Here is a 26,941-nt window from a genome sequence, read left to right on the forward strand (position 1 = left end):
GACTAGGACTGGGGAGACCCGAGTTCAAATCCCCATTCAGCCATGAGACTAGCTGGGTGACTCTGGGCCAGTCACTTCTCTCTCAGCCTAACCTACTTCACAGGGTTGTTGTGAGGAGAAACTCAAGTATGTAGTACACCGCTCTGGGCTCCTTGGAGGAAGAGCAGGATATAAATGTAATAATAAATAATGTCTCAAGAGAGAGAGACCAAAACAAATGGCCATCTCTGGGGAGACAAAATGGAGATTAACACCGGAAGAACAAATTGGGGAGGAGTCCAGCACTTTTATCCATGACCCTAAGGAACCCCAGTGGCACTATGAGACATTGCAGCTGAGAGCTGATGCTGCCAGGGTCCTAGCTCCAACAGGAGAAATGAGAGCAAAATGTTACTGAGGACTTTTCCAGATGACAATTGATCTTGCCTTTTTCCAGCTCCTGCAGTACGTCCTGCCAGGCTCTTGTTCAGGATCCAGACAGGTGTGTGGGCTTCTGAACAATCCTGTTTTCCATCCTGGCAAGTTTTTGCTCTGAGGACAGATGCTGAATACTTCTTAGCACTGTTTTTACAACCCCGTTTACCAGGCAGCACTCACTTTCCTGTATCTTTTCATGTCTACTTTAAAGTAGTGATGAAATGAGGGGGTAAGTAGGGATGTGCAAAACGTTTTGACGTTGAAACGTTTCGATTCAAAATGGGCCATTTCAAGCTCAAAACAAAACACCCTTTAAATAAAGGGCCTTTTCGGAGTTTGGAACAAAACAACCCCGTCTTGACATTTTGAATAATCGACATTTTGAGTGCCATTTTGTAGGCCTGGTTTTCCTTTGGTGATTGGTTTTCTGGCACAGGTGTCCAATTGGCTAGTGATGTTCTTGCTTCTTAAAAATTTGTTTAAAACCTCCTGCTTGTCCATTTCTTTTGTGAGTTGGGTGGTAGGTAGCGCCCATCATGGGTAACTACCACCCATTCCACTTTTGTGCTGTAAAAATAGTGCTAAGGAGGTGCTCAGGATCTGAACACAAAGACCAAAACTCTCAAAGAGGGAAAATGAGCTTCCTCAGAAATCCATACACCCATCTGGGTCCTGCACATGAACTAGGCAGGAAGTACTAGGAAAGCTGAAAAAAAAGGTGAGATAAATGGCCATCTGGAAAACACTTTATTGGATACTATTTCCCCAACACCACTTAGCATTTGACTGTGTCTGCTCCAAAACACACTCAGAATATAGAATTGTTTGTAAAAATTAATGCTTTGTATACAATATTTACAATATTGGTTTCTTGCTGCATTGAACTGCTTGAGGGTTAATTAATGGATCGGATTAATCTGCTATTAATTATTATAAGGCATGTTGGAATGTACAACAGGTGTTTTGATGTTTTCACATTTCTAAGTATTATGGCCTTAACATCTTTCTATTTTCCAGCTTTTTGGAGGTCGAGAAAATATGTATTGTAACATGAAAAATCAAATCTATTTCCTGAGTGAAAATGTGACAATTATTTTGTGCAACCTTTTGTTATTGTTTTTGCCCATTGTACAAGATTCAGAAACTCTGATCCAAAGAAAATTCAATTGGTACTTTCAGTTCAGTCTGGGGAATCATCTGTATAGCATCAATTAACATACAATTCTTCATCCTGCTAAGAATACACTGGCAGTAGATGGCTTCCATGTATATACAGTATGCCTATCGCTGGATCAGAGCAAACCTATTTTCTAGGGTAGCACAAAGATTCATTATCAAGTGCTCTGAAGGCAGTGAATACCAAGTAACATAGCACTATATTTTATATTAAAAAAAATATCCTATGGGGTAGAGGTCTATTGAAGAAATTTCAGCACAGTTGGCCTTTTTCACTGCCAGGCTGTAAATACAATAAAATTAAATTTGTAACTGGAATTCTGACAGAGCTATAACTACAGCCCTGCAAACAAGATGCTGTAATAAAAGTTGCCCGTGAATGGGGAGCAAACTTTACTGCAAACAGTTTTGTTTGACAGAGCAAATACACTGAATAAAATAAAAGCCAAAATAGGAGCGGAAAATGGCAACTTTAAGGAAGCACCAAGGGAAAAGAAAGTCTAAAGACTTAATTTCAGTGGTATGATTATGTGGCCTGTGTTAGCACTGGTTCACCAAAGGATGATTCACACAAGCAACAGTCTCATTCTGGACACTGGCTCACATGAACTGTAGCATAAGGTGGGCAGTGCGGAACCACCTGTCCCACTGCAGGGCTCTGCAGCAATGGTGCAGGGGCTCTGCAGCAACCTGTGCAAGAAGGCAGTACCAGAACTATTTGTCTTTTGCACAATCGTATATCGTGTGCTACTTACATTATCCCCAATGATGAAAGCCATGCTGGAGCTGAGCAAGAGGCCAGTAGTTCCAGCATTGCCTTCTTGTGAAGAGGTGCACCTAGGTAATTCTGGAGCCTGGACTTAAAAGCCTTTAGAGGGCCCCTCCATTTCTGGAGGCCCCTCTCCACACCCTGCAAGTTAAGCATAAACTCCCTACACACACGCATTGTGACACACACAGTATTTTACATGTGGGTTCTTGAGGTCACAAACAGCAACTGAACTCACAAGAATGTAATATAAAACAGGTACTGTATATTATTTATTTATTTATTTATTTACACAGTCAGATAGGTGTTATTGACTGGTTTGTTTTATCCAGACATCGAGTCCTTCCCAAGGACCTGGGATGGCTGAATTTTATTATCAGTGTTGTTGCTGTTGTTATAGATATTGTCGCAGAATATAGGCTGTTCCCAGTAAAGCTGCTTTTTGTAATTGGCTGATAGTGATTTCTGTGGCCCCTATGGTGTTGAGGTGCTCTTCAAGGTCTTTTGGAACTGTACCCAGGGCGCCAATTACCACTGGGATTGTTTTGGTCTTCTTCTGCCACAGTCTTTCAATTTCAATTTGTAGATCTTCGTATTTTGTGATTTTTTTCTATTTCTTTTTCTTCTATTCTGCTATCCCCTGGTATTGCTATGTCGATTATTTTGACTTGTTTTTCTTTCTTCTCAACTACAGTTATATCTGGTGTATTGTGTGGCAGATGTTTGTCTGTTTGTAGTCAGAAGTCCCATAATATTTTTGCATCTTCATTTTCTACAACTTTTTCAATTGTATGGTCCCACCAATTTTTGGCTACAGGTAGCTTGTATTTTTTGCAGCTGTTCCAGTGTATCATCCCTGCTACCTTGTCATGCCTTTGTTTGTAGTCAGTCAGTGCAATCTTTTTACAACAGCTGATTAGGTGGTCCACTGTTTCATATGCTTCTTTACAAAGGCGGCACTTGCTGTTTGTTGAAGCTTTTTCAACTTTTGCTCTTATTGCATTTGTTCTTAGTGCCTGTTCTTGTGCAGCCAATATTACACTCTCTGTTTCTTTCTTCAAGTTGCCATTTTTAAGCCATTGCCCGGTCTTGGTGATTTCTGATTTTCCACTTATATTGTGCAAATATTGACCATGCAGTGGCTTATTTCTCCATTTTTCTGCTCGGCTCTTGACTTGTTCTTTCTTGTAGGCCTGCTTTGTTTCATTGGAGTTGAATAGTTTCTCGTTCTTGACCATTTGAAGTGCATCTTCTTCACTGTCCTTGATATATTTATTCTTCAAGGCCTCTTTTCTACTTCTCTACTGTATTATTATTATTATTATTATTATTATTATTAATAATAATTCAATTTTTATACCTCCCTTCCGAAATGGCTCAGGGTGGTTTACAATTAAAAACAGAAACCATTAAAACCAATACCAATTAAAACAGAAATATAAATATGAACACCAAGTAAAAAACATCTTAAAAAACAATTAAACTATCAGAACAATTAAAACCCTGAAAACCAGGTTAGCATTAAAACAATTAAAACTAATTTAAAACCCTGAAAGGCCAGACCAAACAGATGGGTTTTATGCATATTTGCATAAATTTGCTTATTTATGCAAATATGCATTTGAACACATAACTTAACATATTCCTATCCCACATATTTCTGTCCCCACTCCTCTTGCTGTCTCTAAAGCAGCCAGCACAGGACACGATCACCTGCAGATGCCCAGCACAGTGTAGGCCAGCAGCGACCACACCACCCAGGACGCACTAAAGAAGATTTGTGGGGCCCCCAGGGGGTGTGGAGGCCCTGGACTTCAGCCCAAAAGTCCAGGGATAAGAGTGCCACTGTTCTTGTGCAGCACTGTTGCTGTGTGTGTTAGAGCCCTGCAGTGACATGAGTTGTTATGCACTGCTGATATTACACTGTGGGATATGTAAGTTACTGTTTTCTTCATTCTTTTTAAAATCTGGAAATTGTTCCTGAGTCTTGAAAGCTCTCTGGTACAGAGAAAAATGCCACTGCTACGTCTCCTATTATGCTGATCCATTGGTTCCCTTTGCCTACCTTTTGCCTACCTCCCTTGTGTAGACATGGGGGAGGACCCTAGTTTTGCTCTACACTGTGTTACTTTTTATATTTTTACAGTAAATGACAGTGAAAATAATTTCCCACAGTATATAAGATACTATTGTAGACAGTTTGGCACATTTATCAACGTACCACATAATGAAAGCCTCGCTCATATATACCTCTGCGACCTGATTGCTAGATGCACATGTTCAGGATCATACACTGCAACAGTCACACCTGTAGCTGGGAACAACACAGATCAGGAGGATGATATGGTCACTTTCCACATCAGTGTTGTGTTTTCATGGAAGTCAGCAACACTAGCATTGGAAGTAACTATCTCAGCTGCCAAACAGTGCTCCTTCTAACAGGGATTCCCAGATGCTGTTGACTACAACTCCCATAACCCCCAAGCAAAAGTCATTGCAGCCAGGGATTCTGGGAGCTGTCATCAACAACATCTGGGAATCCGTTAGAGGGAACACTGCTGCCACCTTGTATTATTCCAGTGTTGTGATTGTACCAAAGTACTACTGTACCAAGCAACCAGCTAAAAACAGCTTGGCCAGATGTTTGGTCTCCGGGATCACTACCAGAATATTTTATATGAAAGCTGAGATTCTGAGCTGGAAGTGTGTGTGTATCATCATTTTTACTTTACTCTCATCATTTTTACTTACATTAAACTTTCTAACCCATACATATGTACTAAGAAGTCAGGCTGGTCAATCCAATCCCTGCTCAGCATTTGACACACAGCTTCATGACAGAGGACAGGATACAGCAGGGATTCTCAACGTTGGGTCCCCAGATGTTATTGGACTTAAACTCCCATAATCCCCAACCAAAGGCCACTGGGGCTGGAGATTATGGGAGTTGAAGTCCAATAACATCTGGGGACCCAACATTGAGAATCCCTGGGATACAGCAACCATTAACCCTCCCAACCTCTTATTACCATGGCAACCTCTAACAAGTAACCACATTGCTCTGCCACCACCTATCTGTTGATGCTTTAGCTCAACAGAGCCTGGGGTGAGGACAGCTATGGAAGAAACCAATGCACCTGTCCTCTGTCATGCAGCGGCATGTCAAATGGTGAGTAGGGATTGGACTGACCAGCCTGAATATTGTCAACTCAAGAAGATTTGAAATTAGATATTAGAAAGATCCTCCTCCTCCTCCTCCCCCCATCTGAACATCCTTGTGGCAGCCTTCTGGACCAGCTGAAGCTTCCAAACTGTCTTCAAGGACAGCCCATACAGCACATTGCAGCAATCCAATTCAGTAGTTTTCTACATTCAGGGTTTTCTGCCTGCCTGTTTTAATGTAGGATAACATTAAAATATGCTAGTAGTCCACCTTGATTGGTATAGTCCACCCTGTTCACCTCAGGAGTCTCCTCATTCTGCTGCATATATTGGATCCAGCCTACCTTGATACATGTGATGGGACTGTGGCAAACTAGAACAATCTGATAGTATATGCCTTTGTTATTTATTTTCACTTTCATTTATCACAGATAGAAATAGTAATACAAGGCAAAGAATAGGAGACATAACTCTAGTTCTCTTTCCAGTAAACAATAAATAAGACAAGAGCAATATACTTAGCAATTTTCTCCTGTGTTTTATGGTGACCTGAATTTAGGCAGCAAAACAGCTTCTTTTTTTGCAATGATAAGGCACAGAGTTTATTAAGTTTTTATAAATAGCCTCATTTAATATCCTTTCGAAGTTCTCCATCAGCCCAAGGAAACTCTTCAAATAAAATCAACAGAGAGGAAGTTTACAACATTTAATTCTCATTGGGTATTGCTCCATTACATCTCCTGTGATATTTCATGGCTTCCAGATGTATTCAAAAGATATTTAAAGGATTTCATTTTTTCACATTTGACATGAAAAAGAGAGCAGCAGGAAATGGAAAGCTGCTTACCAACCATTAAACATTCTTATTGCCCTCCTGTGGCTTTCTGGCTTTAGTGCATCTCCCTCACTCTCGATAAAGCCTCCTCCTTCGAATTGATTTGGAGGACTGGGAATCAAGGCAATATTTTTCAATGTGTAAAATATCTAGACTGGTTTTATCTTGGCACAGTCATTTTATTACTTACACTAGTAGTGGTGTTGAAGTTAAGTTGCAGAGGAGGTCATAGACACCTCATGACAACCCTGTGAGGCTGAGCCCCATGGCTGATTTGAACCCAGATCTCCCTAGTCCTAGTCTGGCACTCCAGACCACTACTGACTGACTGACTGACTTTATTTATTTATTACATTTATATCCCACTCTTCCTCCAAGGAGCCCTGAGTGGTGTACATGGTTATGTTTCTCCTCACAACAACCCTGTGAGGTAGGTTAGGCTGATTGATAGGTGACTGGCCTAGTGAGTTCCATGGCTGAATGGGGATTTGAACTCAGGTCTCCCCAGTCCTAGTTCAACACTCTAACCACTGCACCACACATTAGCTCTTTCTTCCTTTTAGCTCCAGCTCACCCATATGCTTGAACTAAAATCTTTAATGCTTTCTCATTTTCCCTTCTGCCCCTTTAAATCAAGAGCCAAATGCTAGAGCTGTGCATGGGCAGAATTACTGGCCTGATTCTGATCCCAATACAGGGCATTCTCACATCATGCCAACAACGCAGGGAATGGTCAGAATGGCATCAAGGCAATCGTGATCATTGGCTTGATGCATCAGCATGTGAGGGAGGGCTTACCTTACACAGAGCTGGCTTCTGTGAATCATGTTGATATGGTATCAAATAGGATTGCAGTCGGGGCGGGGGGGCAGGCGGACTTTAAGGACTGGCTTCTGTGAAGACAGTGGCTGCCTTCCAGCACTGCAGCAGCAACAGCATTTCAAAACGCTGCCTTTTCCTCCATCTTCGTGCACTAGAATGCACTTGGGGAGGAAGCAATGCACTGTGCAGGATGATGAATTCACAGGATGTAGCCAACTCCCCCTCAGTAATGCACCAGAAAAGGGATGCAAAGCTGCGGGGAAAGGCAGTCTTTTGAAATGCTGCCACTGCAGCGGGCAAAATGGAGCTCGTTTCCTCACAGAAGCTAGATCTTCATTAAAGTAAACCCTCCCTCCAATCCTATTCAATACCACATCGACGTGATCTGGTATGGTATCAAATCGAATGCCAATATTGGAGGATTTTTCCCCTTTGGAATCGTTGTGGGAGAAAAATGCTCCAGTAGAGCTTGATTATCGATTGATGTGATGCACAGCCCTACCAGATGCTTCAGCAAAGATCCACAGTGCCCTCTTCCCTTTTCTCACTGATGTGTTTCCTGCTCACTGGGGCTTCATCTTTTGCTCAGAGGCTTGTCTTCAGTCTTCAGTTGCTGTACCTTCTCTGGCCAGCTTCATGTTCCTCCTCCATTCAGTTCGCTTGGGAGTTATTCTCACTTGGCTATAGGCTTCGGGGTAATTGTTGAGGGAAGCCACTTCGAAGTACACTCGTGGCATTGAGGGAAGCAGCCCCTCCCCTCTGCTCTCAGTTTTCTTTTGTTCACATGCAGGCGTCAGTGTTTTCTTTCTAGCCAATGGGAGTGGGCGGGGGGGGAGTGCTCCCTACAGAGATAGATCTGCATTTCTGAAGAGACCATGCCTATTATCATACTAATGATTCTATGTGCCTCTCCCTGTTTTAAGAAAAAGTAGCTTAAAGCCAGCATTTTAAAAATCTGGAAATACCTGGAGATGAGTTAGAATTCACAAGACAAAGCCCAACTTGTGTGTGCAGTGGGTCCAAGAATCTTGATGGGACTTCGGGGTATGTTTGGCTGGTGTGTGAACGCACACACTCTCTTCTGAAGGAGATTCGGGGCAGAAGCCCTGTGTGTAAAGCCTCCTGGCTGTCATGTTGTCTCTCCCCTCCTCTTTTTGCAGTTTTGGGGGATCCTCTTAAAGTCCTCACCATTTGAGCTGCTGCAAACTGCCCACGCTATTTACTGTTAGTTTCAAGAGGGGAGATTTCTTTATCTGTCCCAGACACTTTTCAGATTAGCCTCTCAACAGTGGCAAAATGCTTCCGTTCAGGCAAATCACATTCAAAACGTATTTAGCAAAGAGCCCAGCAGGGGGAGCAGCCTTGCAAAAACTAATTTAAAAACCCAGCAACTTTTTAATGCCGGATAGACAACGTTATAGCACTATCTAGCAGCAATTAAATTTGAAACAAGGGATTGGAAATATGAACGGTACCCTGCTGTCTCTGTGTAGGGACTGTGGTGTCACCACACAGGAAGTGGAGAAGCACACTTCAGAGATACATTGTGACCCCATTGTAGGGTCTAATCTGGATAGTGCCCCAGCAGCTACAGCAGAGGTACATAGGTAAGGGAGCACTGCTAATGAATATTGTCTGGAGACATGGAGTTAAAGTTCCAAATAAAGTAGTTCATTTAGGAAATTGATTAGGGATAGATTAAGACCTATCAGGCCTCATAGCTAGCTACATACAGGAAGTGGAGAGGGAGAAGCAGGAAGTCTGTCTCTCTGGGTGAAAGAATGAAAACTGAGACTAACCAAGGGGAATTAGATTAGAGGATGGTCAGGGGCAGAATGCCCTTACTGGCTGTCTCAACCCCTAATGCACCTTGTAGTCAATAGGGTTGCTGGTGTTGCCATCAGGAGCTGCATCTCCAACACTGCATCTCCAACAACACCTTGTATCCCATGAAGCGGCATCTCCTTCCAAATGATCCTGATTTCCTCTCAGCCTGTACACCCCTTGAGCGATAGAGGGACTAGCAAGAGCCAGACACCCAGGACAGCAGGGAAGAAGCCAGATTAGTGGTGGTAATGCACCACAGCTGCACCGTGTGCCAATGGTAATAACAGAAAAAGCTGATGAATTCATTCATAATGCATTGTGATTATGAACAACTGTCACTTGTCTGAAATGTTACAACTTTGCAGAGCACAAGGTTCCTTTTATTTTGGGATATCAGACCTCTGTACAATCCTTTATTTGTGGGACTTTCATCTAGCTATCCAGTGCACACATAATCCAATGCAGAATTAGGCGTGCTTAACCTCACTGATTTCAAGAAGCATAAGCGTGCCTAACTCTGTGTTGGACTGCAGTCACAACTCCACTGAGGCTGTTCCCATGTGCTGCCCAACCCGGGCTAGGGATGCCCAGCCTGGGTTAGGTTACGTGTGAGAACCTCTGGGAATGGGCCCAATTAAGCCAAATTTTGGGTTACGGCCCATTTGACCCATGAGTATACTCCTTAGGCTCTGGCATCACTGCCGCACACTCGCATGGTGCATTGTGGGATATCCAGGGGCCAGGACAGCACATCTTATCCCCCGCGCCTCCGCACTATTAGGGGCAGCAGCTGAGTGGGGGCCAGGATGATGCATCTGGGAACTGGGATGATATCCAGGGACCGGGATTATGCATCCTAGCTCTCTGCTGTCAAGGGGCTGTCAGGGGCAGTGGCTGAGCAACTGGGTGCATGATTCACGTGCCCAGCGCCACAGGACAATCGTCTGTGGGTGGGGAAAGCTTTGCAAGGCTTCCTCCCTGCCAGCCTGGCCGTCTTCATGTTTGATCGTGAAAATGGTCCCTCTGTGTGTTATCTCATACATGCATTTTCATCAGCTGGTGACAACAGCATCACATGATGATTTGCAGGTATGTATGAGTCATCATTAAACTATCATAGACAAGATGTTTAATCTCACTTCATGTCACCTTGGACACAATGCGTTTGAGTGGAGTCAATTAACACACACAGCTGTGAGAATTCAAGTTCCCATGCTTGTGCGAACCAGCCCTATATATAATACATCAATTGTGTGTATACAGTAAATACGTACATTATTTTCAAAATGAATGGAAAATTGAACTGGGTCATTCAATCCAGTTTTCATTCATCATGAAATGGATGCTTATGAGGCCCACAAATGAAGGACTGTACAGAGGTGTGATATGTGGGCCATTTGGTTCATTTGGCCCCATTTGCTTTGTTTACAGAGTGGTGTTTTGCTTTTTTGTTTTTTGCCACCATGTTCCCCCCCACAAAATGCAACATCCAGGGCTTTCTGGGGGAAAACATGGTGGACACTAGAAGGCAATAGCTGAGAGGAGCTCTGATGCTCCTTTTTTACTTTAAAAACAAGTGTTTTGGTGGTGTTGTTTTTTTTTAAAAAGACCCTTGCTCCTCTTCAAGCTAAGCTCCCCAGTCCCAGCCTCTTGGTTACAATATGAAAAATGAACATAAATGAGGTGATTTGTCCCAAATGAACATGATTTTAACTAATGATTGATGAATTTAACTAGGCCCTAATCAATGAAAATGAATGGGATACTGATCCAAGAATAATTTAAACATGCCCCAAATCTTACTGGAACCTAGTGTACAGTCATTTCAGAAGCTTCAAAAGAATAAACTAGCTAGAGCAGTTTGGGAAAGTAGGACATCTTTGTTGCCATGACAAACAGCACAACTACTTAGGGGAAGTGCCCATATTTCTGTTGAGCATATCACTGTAGAGAATGACGCATTTATTTGTTTTGGACAATGCATGGCATCTGACAGCACCACCACTATTTGCATCGACAGTGGAATTGCCTCACTATCCTTGGCAGTCTGGCTTGACATCATATGCTTGACCTCAAGAGCTTTCCTCTTTTCAGCTCTGCCAGCAGGTGTTGTTATATCTGCAGCTTGTTAGACAAAGAATCATGCATTGTTCTGTCTCAGTAGACCTAACCCCTAACTCAAGAAAAGGTCATTCTCTTTGGGGGAAAGGTGTAGTTATTCTGTGTGTCTGTAAAAGAGCAAACATACTGGCCCCTGATTCATACATGGATGGCCAGGCCAGCAGCCAGAAAGGCTCACCACCAAGCCAAACTCCAGATCCAGCATGACTCAATCCTTTCTACCCCCACCCCCTGCCATTGCTGTGCAGACAATATGAGAGACTAGTAGGGAGAAATATCCCTGATAACTGGGGGAAGAGACACTGTTTACAATGATGGCTCTTATAATGAGCATATGAAGAGCAAATGTCCCTGTGTAGTCAGAAGAACATAAGAACAGCTCTGCTGGATCAGGCCCAAGGCCCATCCAGTCCAGCATCCTGTTCGCACAGTGCATGGCCCACCAGATGCCTCTGGGGAGCCCAAAGGCAAGAGGTGAGGGCATGTCCTCTCTCTTGCTGTTGCTCCCCTGCAACTAGTGTCCAGAGGCACCTTGCCTCTGAGGCATGAAGTGGTCTATAGCCACCAGACTAGTAGCCATTGATAGAGCTGTCCTCTGTGAGTCCAGCAAAGTGACTCTCCACTGACTGTTGCTGGTGTCTCCTTTGTGAGTTATTTTATTTTATTTTAAAGATGGTGAGGCCTTTTGAGACAAGTAACTATTTTCTCATAACCTTTGCTATATAAACTGCTTTGGGAACATATATTTTTTTGTTGAGGGTCTCGCTAGCCAGAGGCAGTTCTCCAGTTTGCCTATGTAGTGCACTCCCTACCTTGTAAGAGCTCTCACCACCTGTAATTTCCATTCTGGAACAATCCTTGACACATACTCCCTTCTGTTCTATCTGTGCTTGGGAAGCCAGAAGGGCAGGCAGATCAAAGATGATAGAAGGCAGTGAGTAGAGTACTTTCAATAGTAGAGGGAGAGTTGACCTGTTAATGGGGATCCTGTAGAGAGTATGTGGGGTGGAGTCAGAAAGGAAAAGGAAGGGGAAAGAGAAAAATGGAGTTCTTTCTGAATAATGCGTAGTTACAAGGCAAGTTGCTATAAAACATTTAGCAATGAGATTTTGAACCAGTTATGTATTTGAGCCTGCAAAGCTTGCGAAAATTCCTGCATCTTCATTTCATTGCATTAGTGGGCCTACATTCCTGAACTACTAAATTCTACTATTTCTGCTGAAGATTGTTTCTCCAGCTTCCTGACCTGAACAAAGGTACATTCCCCTTATCAGTCTTGGACTGTGTTGTTCACTGAATGCCCACTGCAGCATGGTTCATAACAGACCACCACCTTTTTTCTTGTCCACCCCAGGAGAACCTGGAAACAATGGAGGTCCATTTTCTGCAATTACCTTCTCCCTATACAGATCCCTGATTTTACTGCAGCAAAGCAGAAGGCTATATTGCTTCACTACCTGTGCCCTGAAGCCAAAGATTCATTTGCCCTTTCCTACCAACTTGGAAAGGGATGCCAACCTTTTGAAGATGCTCTTTGAGTCTTAGATGATCATTTCCACCCTCTTTTGAATGTGATTGCTGAATGTTGCAAGTTCTATTCTAGATTCCAAATGCTTGGTGAATCTATCGATCACAAAGTCACAGTACTGCGTGCCTTAAGAATAACTTGTGAGTTTGCAAACTTTACTGATGAAATGATAAGGGATCAAATTGTTATGGGGGGTAAAACTGCTCCAAACTGCATGAAAAACTGCTACTGTTTATCCAAATGTACCTTGAATAAAGTTAAGGAGATGGCTAGGAAGGTGGGAAATGCTCTTAACTGTGCCACATCACTCGATTTGGTACCCCAAAAAATCAACTTCCTGAAATCCAGGCTTTTTAGTCTAAATCCTTCCAAACCCGATCTTCTCATATGGCACTGCCCCAGAAAGTGGCAGCACAAGAAACGAGGAGCTACCACTGCTACCCATGTGTAGACTCTGACCACAAAGCCGATTTTGCTCACTTTCCTGCATGGAAGGTCACTTTGCAACAGGTGCAAGAAAAGGGGACACTTTGCTAAGGTTTGCAAGTCTGCTGTCCACTTCATTACTGATTCACAATATGATAAGGATGAGGCAGATGAACCACTTCCTGACAGTGATTTAAGTGTGAAAGACTCAGAGCCTGCTTCTCCATAATGACAAGTTAAACTTAATGGTGAAGTGAGGATGATGGCTGATTCTGGTTCTCCATACACTATCATTTCCCATTTATTTTACAAGAAACTCCTCACGGCATCAGATCTGCATCTGCCACTTCAGACATTTCCCCATGGGGATATGGAGATTCCTCTATTGCCATAAATGGATATGTTCACTGTTCTTTTGGATACAAAGGATGTACTGCGGAAGGGAAAGTACATGTCACAAAAAGGAGTCTCAATATTGGGCTGGAAACATCAGAAAAATCTACAAATAGTGTTACACCCAAATAGCATGAAACCTGTATTAAAGATGATATGATCATTAATTTCTCAGATGTTTTTGCTGATACTCCTAGCACTGCCATATATTTCAAACATAAAATTCAGATGAAGGCACTGTTGTTGGTGTGTCAATCACCCAACAGAGTCCCTAACTGAGCTGATGGATCTGGCTGTGGAGTTGGCATTGGAGTTGACCAGGTTGATGGTGATCGAGGACTTCATTTTGGGACCAGGTTGACAATAGCGGCTTAGGAATTCATAGCAGCCATGACAGCTATGGGTCTATCCCAGTTGGTCTCTTGACTGACACATGATGCTGGTCACATGCTCAACTGGGTATTTTGCTCTGATCAGGGTGGTGTTCCATGAGTGGGGACTCCTGTCTTCTCCCCATTGTCATGGATGAATCACCATGTGGTTATGGTAGGACTTGCAACCACAATCCACCTCTGCAGGGGTGAAGGACCTATTAGGTTGGTCTGCCCAAGAAGGTTATTGGATCCAATATAATTCCAAGAAGCACTGGAAAGGTTTAGAGTTGGCTCTGCTACTGATTCTGTCTAAGGTTGTGAGGGGGCTAGTACTTGTCCCCTCCTGCTTGAATTTGAACTTGGAACCATCAGTCACTTGCTGTGATATCTTTAATGACTTTTTTGCAGATCAATTCTCTCTCATTCTGGCCAAACTGGACTCCACAGTTACTGCAGAGTCTACCGTGGAGTTGTCCAGAAACTCCTCTTATAGGATTAAATTGGATCTCTTTCAGTTTGTGACTCTTGAGGTTGTGGACAAACTGCTTCAGACTGTTCATCCTACAACCTGTTCACTTGACCCTTGCCCAACTTGGCTTATTTCATCTGGTAATCGTAATAGTAATATGCTGATGACACCCAAATCTATTTTTCCACATCATCCTCATCTGGAAATGGCACAACTTCCCTAAATGCCCACCTGGAGGCAGTAATGAGCTGGATGAGGGACAACAAAGTGGAATCCAAATAAGACAGAGTTACTGACTTTGAGAGGTTGGAACCCAGGTGATGGTGTAGATCTGCCAGTTCTGGATATGGTTATACTCCCTTGGGAATGCTCCTGGATCCAAAACTCTCAGGCTGAGGCAGTGGTGAGGAGTGATTTTTATCAGCTTCAGCTGATATGTCTGCTATACCCATTTCTGGAGGTAAATGACCTTAAAACACTGGCACATATGCTGGTATCCTCCAGGTTCAACTACTATAATGCACTCTATGTGGGGCTGCCTTTGTATGTAGTCCATAACTACAATTGGTACAGAATGTAGCTGCTAGACTGATCTCTGGGACAACCTGAAGGGACCATAGGACACCAATTTTAAAAGAAGTGCACTGGCTGCCGATATGTTTCCAAATGAAATACAAAGTGCTTTGTGCAAAGTATGTAATAATTATGTATAAAGCCCTCAATGGCTTGGTTCCAGGCTACTTAACAAGTGCCTTCTTTGTCAAGAACCCTGCCACCTATTATGATCATCTGGGGTGGTTTGGTTATGGTTGCTGCCGGCTTGCTTGGTGGCAACTCGGGAACGGGCCTTCAGAATATGCTCCCTGTCAAAATAAGAGCATATCCATCTCTGATTACTTTTAGGAAGACCCTCAAGACACACCTGTTCTCTCAGGCTTTTAACTGAAATTGGTTTTAAACCGTTTAATAGTTTTTATCCTATGAATTGTTTTAAGTCTTTTATTCTGTGAAATTGTTTTAATTGGTTTTACTCTATTTTATATTTGTTGTTTAAAACTGTGTACACCACCTAGAGATATACATATCAGGTGATATAGAAATATAAGATAAATATGATGATAGACAGATAGATAGATTTGATATTGCCACCAGTTTTGACCTCACAGATGAGGCTGATGAATGTGATGGCGAATTCTCTGTACCAGAAAACAAATAACAAATAGCTCCTTTGCCAGAGACCCCAAGAATTAGGAGAAGTGTGCATGATAGCAGAACCACTTAAAAGACTTCAAGACTTTGTCACCAATTTTTAAATGGATTCAATTCTGGTTGTTATAGAGCGGAGGGATGTGTTGTATTCTATCTAGCAATCTTGTATATTTTGTTAATCGGAGTTTGTCCCTGTGGGGATCCTGTAGAGAGTGTGGGGATAGATAGCAATAGCAATAGCAATAGCACTTACATTTATATACCGCTCTATAGCCGGAGCTCTCTAAGCGGTTTACAATGATTTAGCATATTGCCCCCAACATTCTGGGTACTCAGAAAGGAAAGAGTCAGAAAGGAAAAGGAGAACAAATGGAGTTTCTGAATAAAGCTTAGTTAGGAACAAAGGAAGCTGCCATATACTGAGTCCGACCATTAGTCTATCTAGCTCAGTATTGTCTTCACAGACTGGCAGTGGCTTCTCCAAGGTTGCAGGCAGGAATCTTTCTCAGCCCTATCTTGGAGAAGCCAGGGAGGGAACCTGAAACCTTCCGCTCTTCCCAGAGCAGCTCCATCCCCTAAAGGGAATATCTTACAGTACTCACACTTCTATTCTCCCATTCAAACGCAACCAGGGCAGACCTTGCTTAGCTAAGGGGACAAGTCATGCTTGCTACCACAAGACCAGCTCTCCTCTCCTTATATTAAACAAAAATAAGATTGCTTCATATTTATGAGGCAAGCAGCTATAAAACAAGATCCTCAAAGATCTGGAGCCAGTTCTGCTTGTGCTGGGTGCCCATTACTGCATGTGGGGATTCCTCCTGCTCCTGAGAAACAGATGACCAATGTTCAATACTCTGACCGTACTGATAACCATCGGTGGGGGTGTCTGTATTCACTCCCCCCTGTGTCCTTGGGTGCTCCCTGTTTTGTAGCACTCAGTTATGGACCAATCAAATAATGTAAGATTGGCAACTCCTCCTCCCAAACAGGAAGATGCTGAAAGGCATCACCTCATACTGCATGGGAGAGGACAATGGTAAACCCCTCTTGTATTCTACCAAAGACAACCACAGGGCTCTTGGGTTACCAGGAGTCGACACTGACTCGACGGCACACTTTACCTTTACAGAGCTCTAATACTCGATGAGGATAAAGCCTCTTTTAAAAATTTATCTGGAAAGGCCCTGAAAGGTTATATTGATTGACTAATTGTTCTGATCTTCAAAAGCAATCTATGTTAATCTTAATATTCATTTTGACTTTTATCATTACAGTGTATCACCAACATGTCTGCTTTGATTTGTTGGTTGATACTGATTTGATGTATTTATAAATAGCAAATGCTTTTCTTTGGTTAAGCTGCTCTCCCAAAATGACTTACTTAGAAGAAATCCCATTTATTTTCATGGATTTCCCTCCTCTCTCCCTAGAGTTAGTGGCTTGAGGATTGTGGCTCTGGAACTCATTAAAAGCATTGTTTGAAAAATCTATTGCAGTCTTGCAGAAATAAAGATGAAAGGGGCAGTAATTAAAGTTGTACCTTGCAGTGAATTTCCAATTTGCATGCAATTAGCCGACATACTGGTGACAACACTAATATATATCAAGAGGAATCAAGTAACATGGGTTTCAGTGTGAATAAACTATGTCAGATCTTTCTTTTCCCTTGCAGACAGAGAAATTCAGGTGCAATGACAAAAATTCAGACAAGTTGCTAGTGTTAAACCTGTGTGAAAATCAGGTTATCTTCTCTGTAAGTCAAATTGCACAGATAATAAATGCGGTTCTGCTCAAAAAGTAAATGGCTGACATGCTGGATAGGCTTCCGAGGGTGGAGCAAGAACTCCATCTTGCAAATAGCAATGTGTGGAACACATTCTAGAACGGAGTGTGTGGCTTCCCAGGTAGTGCTGGGTGAGTGGTGGAGGAGGAACATGGTTTTCACTTCTCTCCCCTCCCTGCAGTCCAAGACTATATCCATGAGTGCTATACAGCCTAGGACCCAGAGCAATAAGGAGCCTCATTCATGTAATGATTCATCCTTAATCTGGAGGGCAGAATGAAATGAACATATAGAAAAGAACAGAAATTGTTCCTGTGAACGGATTTGATTTAACTTGTGTTGCCCAGATGAAGAGCTAGTTATTCTTTTCAAATTCTTCATCAATTAATATATCACTCCTTAGGTTTCTCTTCTCCAGGTTAACATGCCCAGCTTCTTCAACCATTCCTCAATGGACTTGGTTTCCAGACCCCGCACCATCTTTGTTGTCCTCTTCTGAACTAATTTCAGTTTATCAACATCCTTCTTAAAAATGTGGGCCCAGAATTGCATGCAATATTCCTAGTGAGGTCAGACCAGAGGTCTCTTTAGTCAAGAGCGTGGACCCACCACATGATCATTGATTCAATTCATCACTGATCATCTGTTCACTCATGGAATACCTATATTGCTTTCATACCTATATTGAAATACCTGGAATACCTATATTGCTTTCAGATGGCATAAATGGTTTGGTTTAAAAAAATAACAGTCTTGAATGATCAAGGCTGAAGTCTCTTTTGATATGGCAGGAGGATAGGGGTGGTCTGGCCAATATTTGGAGAGTAGAGAGAAGAGGGAAATATGGCAGTGGGGACCATTATAAGGCCATTATAGGGGAAAGAAGGTTAGACATTTGCAGGCTATTCCCTTCCCCACTCTGGTGTATTCCCAGGCTACAGTTTCCTAATCGCTTGAAGAGCAATCCTCCAGGTTTTGCCGTAGAATGCCAGGTCAGTAACATGACCCTGTATGAGCAGGTAGATCTGACATGTTTTTTGAAACCTGGTTAGATGAAGGGGGTGGAGTTAATCTTTCCCATCTGGGTCTACCATGAGTCTCCATATGGCAGTACTAGTAGATGTTTCCTTGACTGCTTGAACTGTTTCAATGGATACTTTTCAGTCTGTGCAACCTAAATACCAAAATGATGGATATTTATATACCTAAACACCAATATGATGGATATTTATATAGTTATAAATTTGTATATAAATATTTTTATTTATATGCAAAACTTCCCAGAGTGGTTTATATAGATGTGTTTGACCTTTATTTGTTCAACCTTTGCTTTTCCTGGCTGATCAAGGCAGCCAGGGCTGGGCTGGGCTGGCCAGTTGGGTAGGATAGCTTTTAAATGCTTCCTTGGAAGAGGAAGTAGTTCTAATAGCATTAAAGAAAGTGATGGTAAGACCACTATTAGAAGCCCTTATTAGATCATACTGTCTTGGATAATTATTGGACAATATAAAAACATTCTGTTTTGGGGCAAGATGCATGAGCATGTGATGGTGGCTCAACTCTGGGTATTCTGAATGAGACTGATTTTCTGAATTCATTTCAATCTCATTTCTGATCAAGTTTTGTGATGAGATGCCTTTGATAGTTTTGGTGGAGGGTTTATCCTGCAAAATTGGACAGGGGAGTATGTAACCTTTGACTTTTTCTTTCTGTTGTTTTCATTCTACAATTTTTCAGTATGGTTTCCTTTTGTTACAACATGCAGAAAACATAGTCAATTAAAACAAACAAAACAACATTAGAAACAGAGAGGTCGTTCACACCACAGGAAGGCTTGTCATACTCACTTTCCCCGCAGAAGGCTGAGTCCAGTTGATGGGAGTGCAGACCACGCTCCCAGATGAGCAGTCGTATGTGCCTGTAGCACGCAGCTCTGGAGGCCAGGATGATGCGTCCCAGCCTCTGAGAATCCCACAATGCACCACACAACATGTTCAGTGCATTGGGGGATTCCCTCAGAAGATGGGTGCTCGATAAGCCTGTCTCTGTGTCTCCTGGGGCTAAAAATAGCTCAGTGAACACACAATCTGGTAGCCTGGGTTAAGGGAATGCTTGCTCCCTTAACCTCAGGTAACAGCCGGGTTCCAAAGTGGGATCGGGCCTGATCCTGGTGGTTCTCACATGCAGCCTAACCCAGGGTGGACACCCCTAGCCTGGGTTAGGTTGCAAGTGAGAACCGCCTCAGTGTGTAGGGACTTATGAAGGTGAGACTGGCTACACTTTATAGAACTCTGATACATCTGTCTAGTGCAGGGGAAAACATTTCAAGTCTCTGTGCATAACATCCAGAGATGGTGATTGCACAGATGCTGGCTGGTCTTTTATACTTCCAATCTTTTATACTTCCTTCTTGTTTTTGTCAAAAAGGAAAACCATTTCTCAGTAAAGTTATAATCATATTTATGGTTTGCTGTAAGTTGAGCTGAAATCTTTGTGATGATGAGCATATCCTAGATTTTATTGTACCACCCCTTTATGGAAGTGGGTCCCCACCCCCACATTTTAACAATGATTTGATATATTGCAGCCATGAGAAGAAGCACGGCTGTTGCTTGATTTTTAGGATATGCTTCTGATTATGAATCTCCAGCAACCTTGGGATTTAAAAATAAGACAGATCATGAATTTTTAAAAATATGTTCAATTATCTGCTCTTTAGCACCATTCTTTTCCAAATAAGTTTTATTCTATCTAGCAACAGTGATGTAATTACATAGCCAATCATATTTTGATATGTGACTATGTTACTAAGGGCAAACAAATTAATGTAGAATGACAAACAGCCCTACAAGCCAAGCATATTAGCACCATATTGCAGATGGGTGGCTGTGATAGCTGGAAAAGAATGACATGCTTAAGGCTGCCTTATGCGTTCATGGCTGAGGGGTCACTCCACTACAACAGATAGATGCAAATCCTGTTGCATGGATCACAGTCGTAATGGTGCCCTTTCTCCTACCTGTGCTAAGCTACAGTGGTTTATGTACAAGTCGCTCAGGGTCAAACTGCACATTGAAGCTATTCACATGCACAGGCAGAACCAGGCTAAGGAAGCCCAGCCTGGTTTTCTCTCTCTCTCTCTCTCTCTCTCTCTCTCTCTCTCTCTCTCTCTCTCTCTCTCTCTCTCTGTGCACCAGTGCCACCGGGATTAGGCTCGATCCCAGAGATGCCTTGGCAGCAAACTCGCCTAGGCAGCCACCCTCTAAAATGAGGTTAGGAGAGCGAGTGGTCTCCTAACCCAATTTTTGTGATTTTCTGGCAGACTGGTGGGCTCCCAGCCAGCTTCAGAGAGGGGAGGGGGATCCCCATAATGCACCATGCACTTTCATGGTGCATTATGGGAGCTCTGGGCACAAGGCAATGTGAGGCGACGTGTCCCGGTACCCTAATCCTCCGAGCTACCGGCAGCAGCCAGTAACTGTCTGGGTGGTTGATCCACCCACCAAAGAGGGAGCCCTTGATTTTCTGCGGGGAGGTAAGTTTTTTCAGGCTTCCTCCCCGCTAGCCCTCTTGCCCTTTCTCACTGCTCGTGAGAAAGGGCTCATTATGTTAAACATGTTGTCTGTCCCAGTGTGTTTATTTTTTTACATGTCAATAGGAGCTGTGGGGCAGGAGCGGGGAGTAATCAGAATTGGGGCGATGACCCAACAACAATTGCACTTCCAAAGCTACTCCCAAAAGGGGAGGTCATAGAGACAACAACAGAAACCAGATGCAACTTTTAGTCCATGAGCCAAGCCCATTAATGTTGGTCATCTCAGGGGATGAATGCTCATAGTGATGTTTGGCAATGTCTACCCACCCTAGAGATGGAAGATATGTCCTTGGTAGCTTTTCTCTGTATCCTTGTCCCTTCTTTATCCCTATGCCCAAATGATTAGGGTAAAATTACAGTCATGTTTGCACAGAGGTAACGGTTAGGGTAACAATGAACACACATAGAGGCTCTTCTCACGATCCGTGAGAAGAGCCTGGGGAGGGTTTGCAAGGAGAGCGGGCTAAGCTTGCTCTCCCTGCAGATGAGCAGCCGTCTGCTCTGGGCAGCCACAGCGGCCGCCCACACAACTGCTGGCTCTTGTCACGGAGCCGGCGGGGGCTGGGTAGTTAGGGGGCTGTGCAGCCCCCGGAAGCTCCAGCATGCCCTGCACTTTCAGCCTCCCGGCCGGAGGTCTCCTTGTGAATAGCCGCGGTGTGGAGCCGCACCGCTGCTACACACAATTTAAAAAACTGGGTTTAAGGGGAGGGGGACTGTAGCGGGTGACCCGCTTACGAACCACCGGGCTCACAGCTTCCGCTAGCCCGATTTCCTCCCATCGTGTGAATAGCCTCATACTCTCTCCATGGAATAATCTTTGGGAACATTTTTGCAAATTTTAATGTATATTTCTGTGACAATATAGATGAAAATTTATAGAAGTCTTTGAGTCTATTCTCACCATGTAGAGAAACTGGGCTAAGGGAACCCAGCTCGGTTTCCCTCCATCATGAGAACCACTGGGCTCTCAGGTGAGCCCGGTGATTCAACGGTTGCTAGCCCACCTAAGAACCCTTCCCCTAAAATGAGGTTAGCGGAGTGCTCACTCCACTAATGCTATTTTACTTATCTGTGCAGCGACACATGAGTAGACCCCCGACTGGGAGGGTACAACAAGCCTCCCGGCCTCAGGGGTCTTCCTAGAATGCCCTGCACACTCACACAGGGCATCCGGAGACTTCCGGGGGCTGGGCGGCCCCTGATCCCTGCCACCCCACTCGCTCCATGATGGAGCTGGTAGTCGTGTGGGCGGCCGATCCAGCTGCCCAGGGACGTCTCTCTGCTCGTGTGCGGGGAGAGCGGGATAAGCCTGCTCTCCCCGCTGAGCCTGGTTAGGCTCTACACATTGAGCATGTGTAGAGCCTATTTGTGTTTTTGAAACTTTTAAAAGGTTTTAAAGCACCATTGCAAATTTGGCCACTGCAAGCTTGATGGTCAGGGCAATAGAAGCATAACTCACTGAAAGCTAAAAGTACTGCAGTGCTATCACCTATTTCTCTATTTTCCATCTAGGGATGGAAAATAGAGAAATAGGTGATAGCACTGCAATACTTTGTCAAAAATATTTTGTAAACTGCTTTGGGAACCTTTGTTGAAAAGCGATATATAAATACTGTATTGATGATGATGAGGATGATGATTAAAATCTACATCTAGATTTCTTTGTCAAAAGTTTCTTTGTCAAAAAACACAGTGAGCATCTGTCCCCCCAGATGGTACCAACTACCTCAGTTAGTCCATGTAGTATTTGGGAGAAAGGGAAACAGTTTTTTCTGGGACTGCAGTGTTGTGGACAGATAACAGCTCTCTCCACAAGCAGTGGCTAAAGGGTTAAATCTCCAGTCTGGATCTCCCCAGCTGCAGCTGCTATTTGCACTTAAATAAACACATACAACCAAATTACATGCTTAATGTAATGTGTAGTTGGGCCCTTCACAGTACCATCATGGCATGATTAATATGCACATGTGGGCCACCCTTGAAAGTGCATGTCCTTAGATATATGAAATGTTTTCTCTTCTGCTATATTTTTATGAAGTTGTACTACCACTTATTACAAGCTGATTTTGAGCAGTCAATTTGATGGAAAGGAGCTGTAGCTGTGAAAATGGAAGGCAATCAGAAAGACACATTCTCCTCATGCTCTGCTTAACAAACGATAACTGCATTCTAGAATTTATCAACCATTTCCTCACAGGCACCTTGTTTTCTCTTTCACAGCTGAAATACCAGTTTCTTTACCCTTCCAACAAGAGTCATTTATCTACACCAGTGAGGTCTACTATTCCCTGAGAGACTTAATGACCATTTTTGCTTGAATCACTCACAAGGGAATTAAGCAGTGCAGTACAAAATTAATGACAGCACAGCTTTTCCTCCTTGCTGCTGTGCCATGAGCTTCATTTCAGTAGATAATCATGCCTTCCTTCTGTATTTGTATATAAGATAGTATTTTACAGTTTCTGAAATGCTTGCATATACAGTGTGTGATTCTTTACACACAGATCTAACCACATAAGCTGAAATCTTAGGCATATTTCCTAAGCTGTAAGTTCTATTTATGTCCATTTGACTTACTCCCAAGTAAGCACATTTAGAATTTCATACATGCAACCCAAGCCTGTGTATGCTTACTCAGAGGTAAATCCAGTTGTGTTCACTGGGGCTTACTCTCAGGTAAGCATGCACAGGAAAGCAGCCCCATGGCAGCTCCAAAATTAATCTTTGACACTGGCATTTTCCTGTAGCAAATATCAGAGAGAAAGGGAGAGGGAGATGTGTGTGTGTGTGTGTGTGTGTGTACACACACACACACACACACACACACACACATCTTCAAAGACCTGTGTACACATGTTTGGGACTCCTGACTAGGCCAGGATTCTGAGATTACTGTAGAAATGTATAGGATTCCATCAAGGGCATAGGGAGCTCATAGGAACATAGGAAACTGCCATATACTGAGTCAGACCATTGGTCTATCTAGCTCAGTATTGTCTTCACAGACTGGCAGCGGCTTCTCCAAGGTTACAGGCAGGAATCTCTCTCAGCCCTTGTGCTTTGGCAACTTACTGTATGCTTTGGTAGTTTGTTGGTTCAATTAAAAAATCTTGTCCTATTAAAAATAAAATAAAATCTTGTCCTATCTTGGAGAAGCCAGGGAGGGAACTTGAAACCTTCTACTCTTCCCAGAGCGGCTTCATCCCCTGAGGGGAATATCTTGCAGTGCTCATACATCAAGTCTCCCATTCATATGCAACCAGGGCAGACCCTGCTTAGCTATGGGGACAAGTCATGCTTGCTACCACAAGACCAGCTCTCCTCTCCTTGCACAGCTCGCAACCTGTGTGTGATGTCAGACACAGGGGGTGTGGCCTATACCAGGGATGCGGCCTTCCCCAGTCACTCAGCAGTTCATGGAATCACTGACTGGGAGCTCCTTTCCCTGGAGGCTTTACACACGGGGCTTCTGCTCTGAATCTTTTGGGAGAGAGTGTGTGCATTCACACACCAGCCAAACCTACCCCGAACCCCCAACAAGATCCTTGGACCCACTCCACACAGAAGTCAGGCTTTGTGATGTAATTCTAACTTATCTCAAGGTATTTCTGGATTTTTAAAATGCTGCTTTTAAGCGACTTTTTCTGAAAATGCCGGAGCAAACAGGGAGAGGCGCTGACGTAGAATCATTAGCATGATAAGAGGCATGGTTTCTTCAGAAATGCAGATCTATCTCTGCAGGAAACTCTCTCCCCCGCTCCCCACATTGGCTAGGAAGGAAAACACTGACGCCTGCCATGTGTACTTGTGAAAACGAAAGCCGAGAGCCAAGGGGAGGGGCTGCTTCCCTCAATGCCATGAGTGTACTTCGAAGTAGCTTCACTCAACATTTACCCCGAAGTCTGAAGCTAAGTGTGAATAACCTCCAGGCAGTGATTTTATGAACCACTGACTGAGGAAGCTCTGCAGGGGCTGCCGGGCCCCATCCCTGGTATTGGCCACGCCTCCTGCATCTGACATCAGGTGCAGGGGGCATGGCCATTGCCCTGGGTGCTTTCCAGACTAGACCCTACAGTGGGGTCACGACTATCTCTGAAGTGTGCTTCCACACTTCCTGTGTTGTGATGCTGACAGCAGGGTGCCGTTCATATTTCCAATGCCTTGTTTCGAATTTAATTGTTGCGATATAGTGCTATAATGTTGTATATCCAGTGTGAAAAAGTTGCTCTTTTTTCGGGGTAGTTTTTGTGAGACTGCTCCCCCTGTTGGGTGCTTTGCTATTTATGTTTTAAATGCGTTTTGCCTGAATGGAAGCATTTTGCCGCTTTTGAGTGGCTAATCTGGAAAGCACCCTGGAGAGGCTTCATTCAGACCCTTTCCCATCCTACCCAATCAATGTTTCAGTGGCTGGGGAGAAGACAGGCATGCCTCGTGCTCCCAGTGGGCGAGTGTTTTGTTTGTCAGCTAGGTGCGAGAGGGGACAAGGGGATGTCCTGGATGAAGACTGAGGCCTTACTTCCACCCCCAACACCAGCAGCTGAGGGATGGTTGTCCACCTTTGCTCAGTTGTCCCCGCGCCCCTGAATTGCATGTTTCACAAGTTTCTTGTTGAAGACATTTGTGTAAAATTGATGTTTCTCATAGCAATAACTGAATGGTCCTTGTGGTTAAATTAGATGAAGACATGAAAAGTGTTATTGTATTTAAGTCAAAATGCAAAACAAAAAGGCAAAACAACAAGAACAACAAAAACCCAACCAAAAAACCCCCCACCCAAAACCATTTTGTTTTTAAACTAAAAAAAGACCCTCACCCCACCCCCAATCCAAGTACTTGATATGGTGATTTTTCCTTTCATATCATTCTATACATGTGAACTTTAGGAGGACTTCCTTTCATTCTTTGTTGTATTTCAGCATCTGGGAAGTGCGGGCTTTGGTCCTGTTATTTGTTTTGGGAGGCTGCTGTTTCTGGATATATGATACTTGTGTTTGAAAGCTACTTGTGTTCTGTGACCTACAGCCTGGAGTGACAAGAAAGTGGCCAGAGAGAAAACTGTTGGAGCTAGGACCCTGGCAGCATCAGCTCTCAGCTGCAATGTCTCATAGTGACCACTGGGGTTTTTTAGGGTCATGGATAAAAGTGCTGGACTCCTCCCCTCTTTGTTCTTCCAGTGTTAGTCTCCATTTTGTCTCTCCAGAGATGGTTGTTTGTTTTGATCTCTCTCTTCAGCCATGAGCTGAAGTTGAAATAAGCTGCAGGCTTTTTCACATTTGTTTGTAACCTTTTCTTTAAACAAATCCTTGTAGTTCTTCAATACTAAAGAACTGTCTCAAGACCTCTTGCTTTGCTGCTTTCTCACCATACTGGTTTTGCTTTGCTATTTGGAGACTGAACTGCCATTCTTCCCCTACCAAACCCCACAGAAATCAGGTAGGTGGGAAGATCCCTTACTATGACAGTCTGAGAGAAATGGCTGCAGCCTCTTTTAATATGGAAGCCCAAAAACCTTTTCAATTTGATATTCCACGAGAGCGGCATAAATGGAGGAACAGATTCTTGTCTTTCCAAATAGCATCAGGGCTGAAAAGGAAACCTGAAGAGGAGCAGGCAGGGGAAAAGCCAGCATTGCGTGGAGGTGTGTGTTCAAAGAACCTGTACTGCAATGCTCAAGGGCCGTGCCTGGCACCCCAGCCACATCCCCTGCATCTGACATCTGATGTCAGATGCAGGGGGAGTGGCCATGGTAGCAAATGAGGCCGCACATCCCACTTGCTTGCGGATGAACTGCAAATGTGGTGCCATCTGAAGTTTACTTGCAGATGGGGTGTGTGGCCCCATTTGCGAAGGTGGGCACTCTCCCCGCATCTGATGTCAGATGCAGGTGCATCTGACATCAGACACAGGGGGCATGGCGGGGCGGTGGGAGCCAGCCGGTGTCCTCGCTCCACCACTGGGAACAAGTTAACACATTGATCTATCTCATGGGAGACTTGTCAGATGATAGTCTGCTTTCAATTAAGCTGAGCCAG

At 43.6% G+C, this 26,941-nt stretch overlaps 1 protein-coding gene across 4 annotated transcripts in view; it reads right to left on the reverse strand.

Moving 5' to 3' along the window:
• Positions 1-26,941, reverse strand: part of GABRB1 (gamma-aminobutyric acid type A receptor subunit beta1) — a 176,415-nt gene that overhangs the window by 43,542 nt on the left and 105,932 nt on the right. The window lies entirely within an intron of this gene.

This window comes from Hemicordylus capensis, chromosome 5, assembly GCF_027244095.1.
Source record: "Hemicordylus capensis ecotype Gifberg chromosome 5, rHemCap1.1.pri, whole genome shotgun sequence".
Lineage (NCBI taxonomy): Eukaryota > Metazoa > Chordata > Lepidosauria > Squamata > Cordylidae > Hemicordylus > Hemicordylus capensis.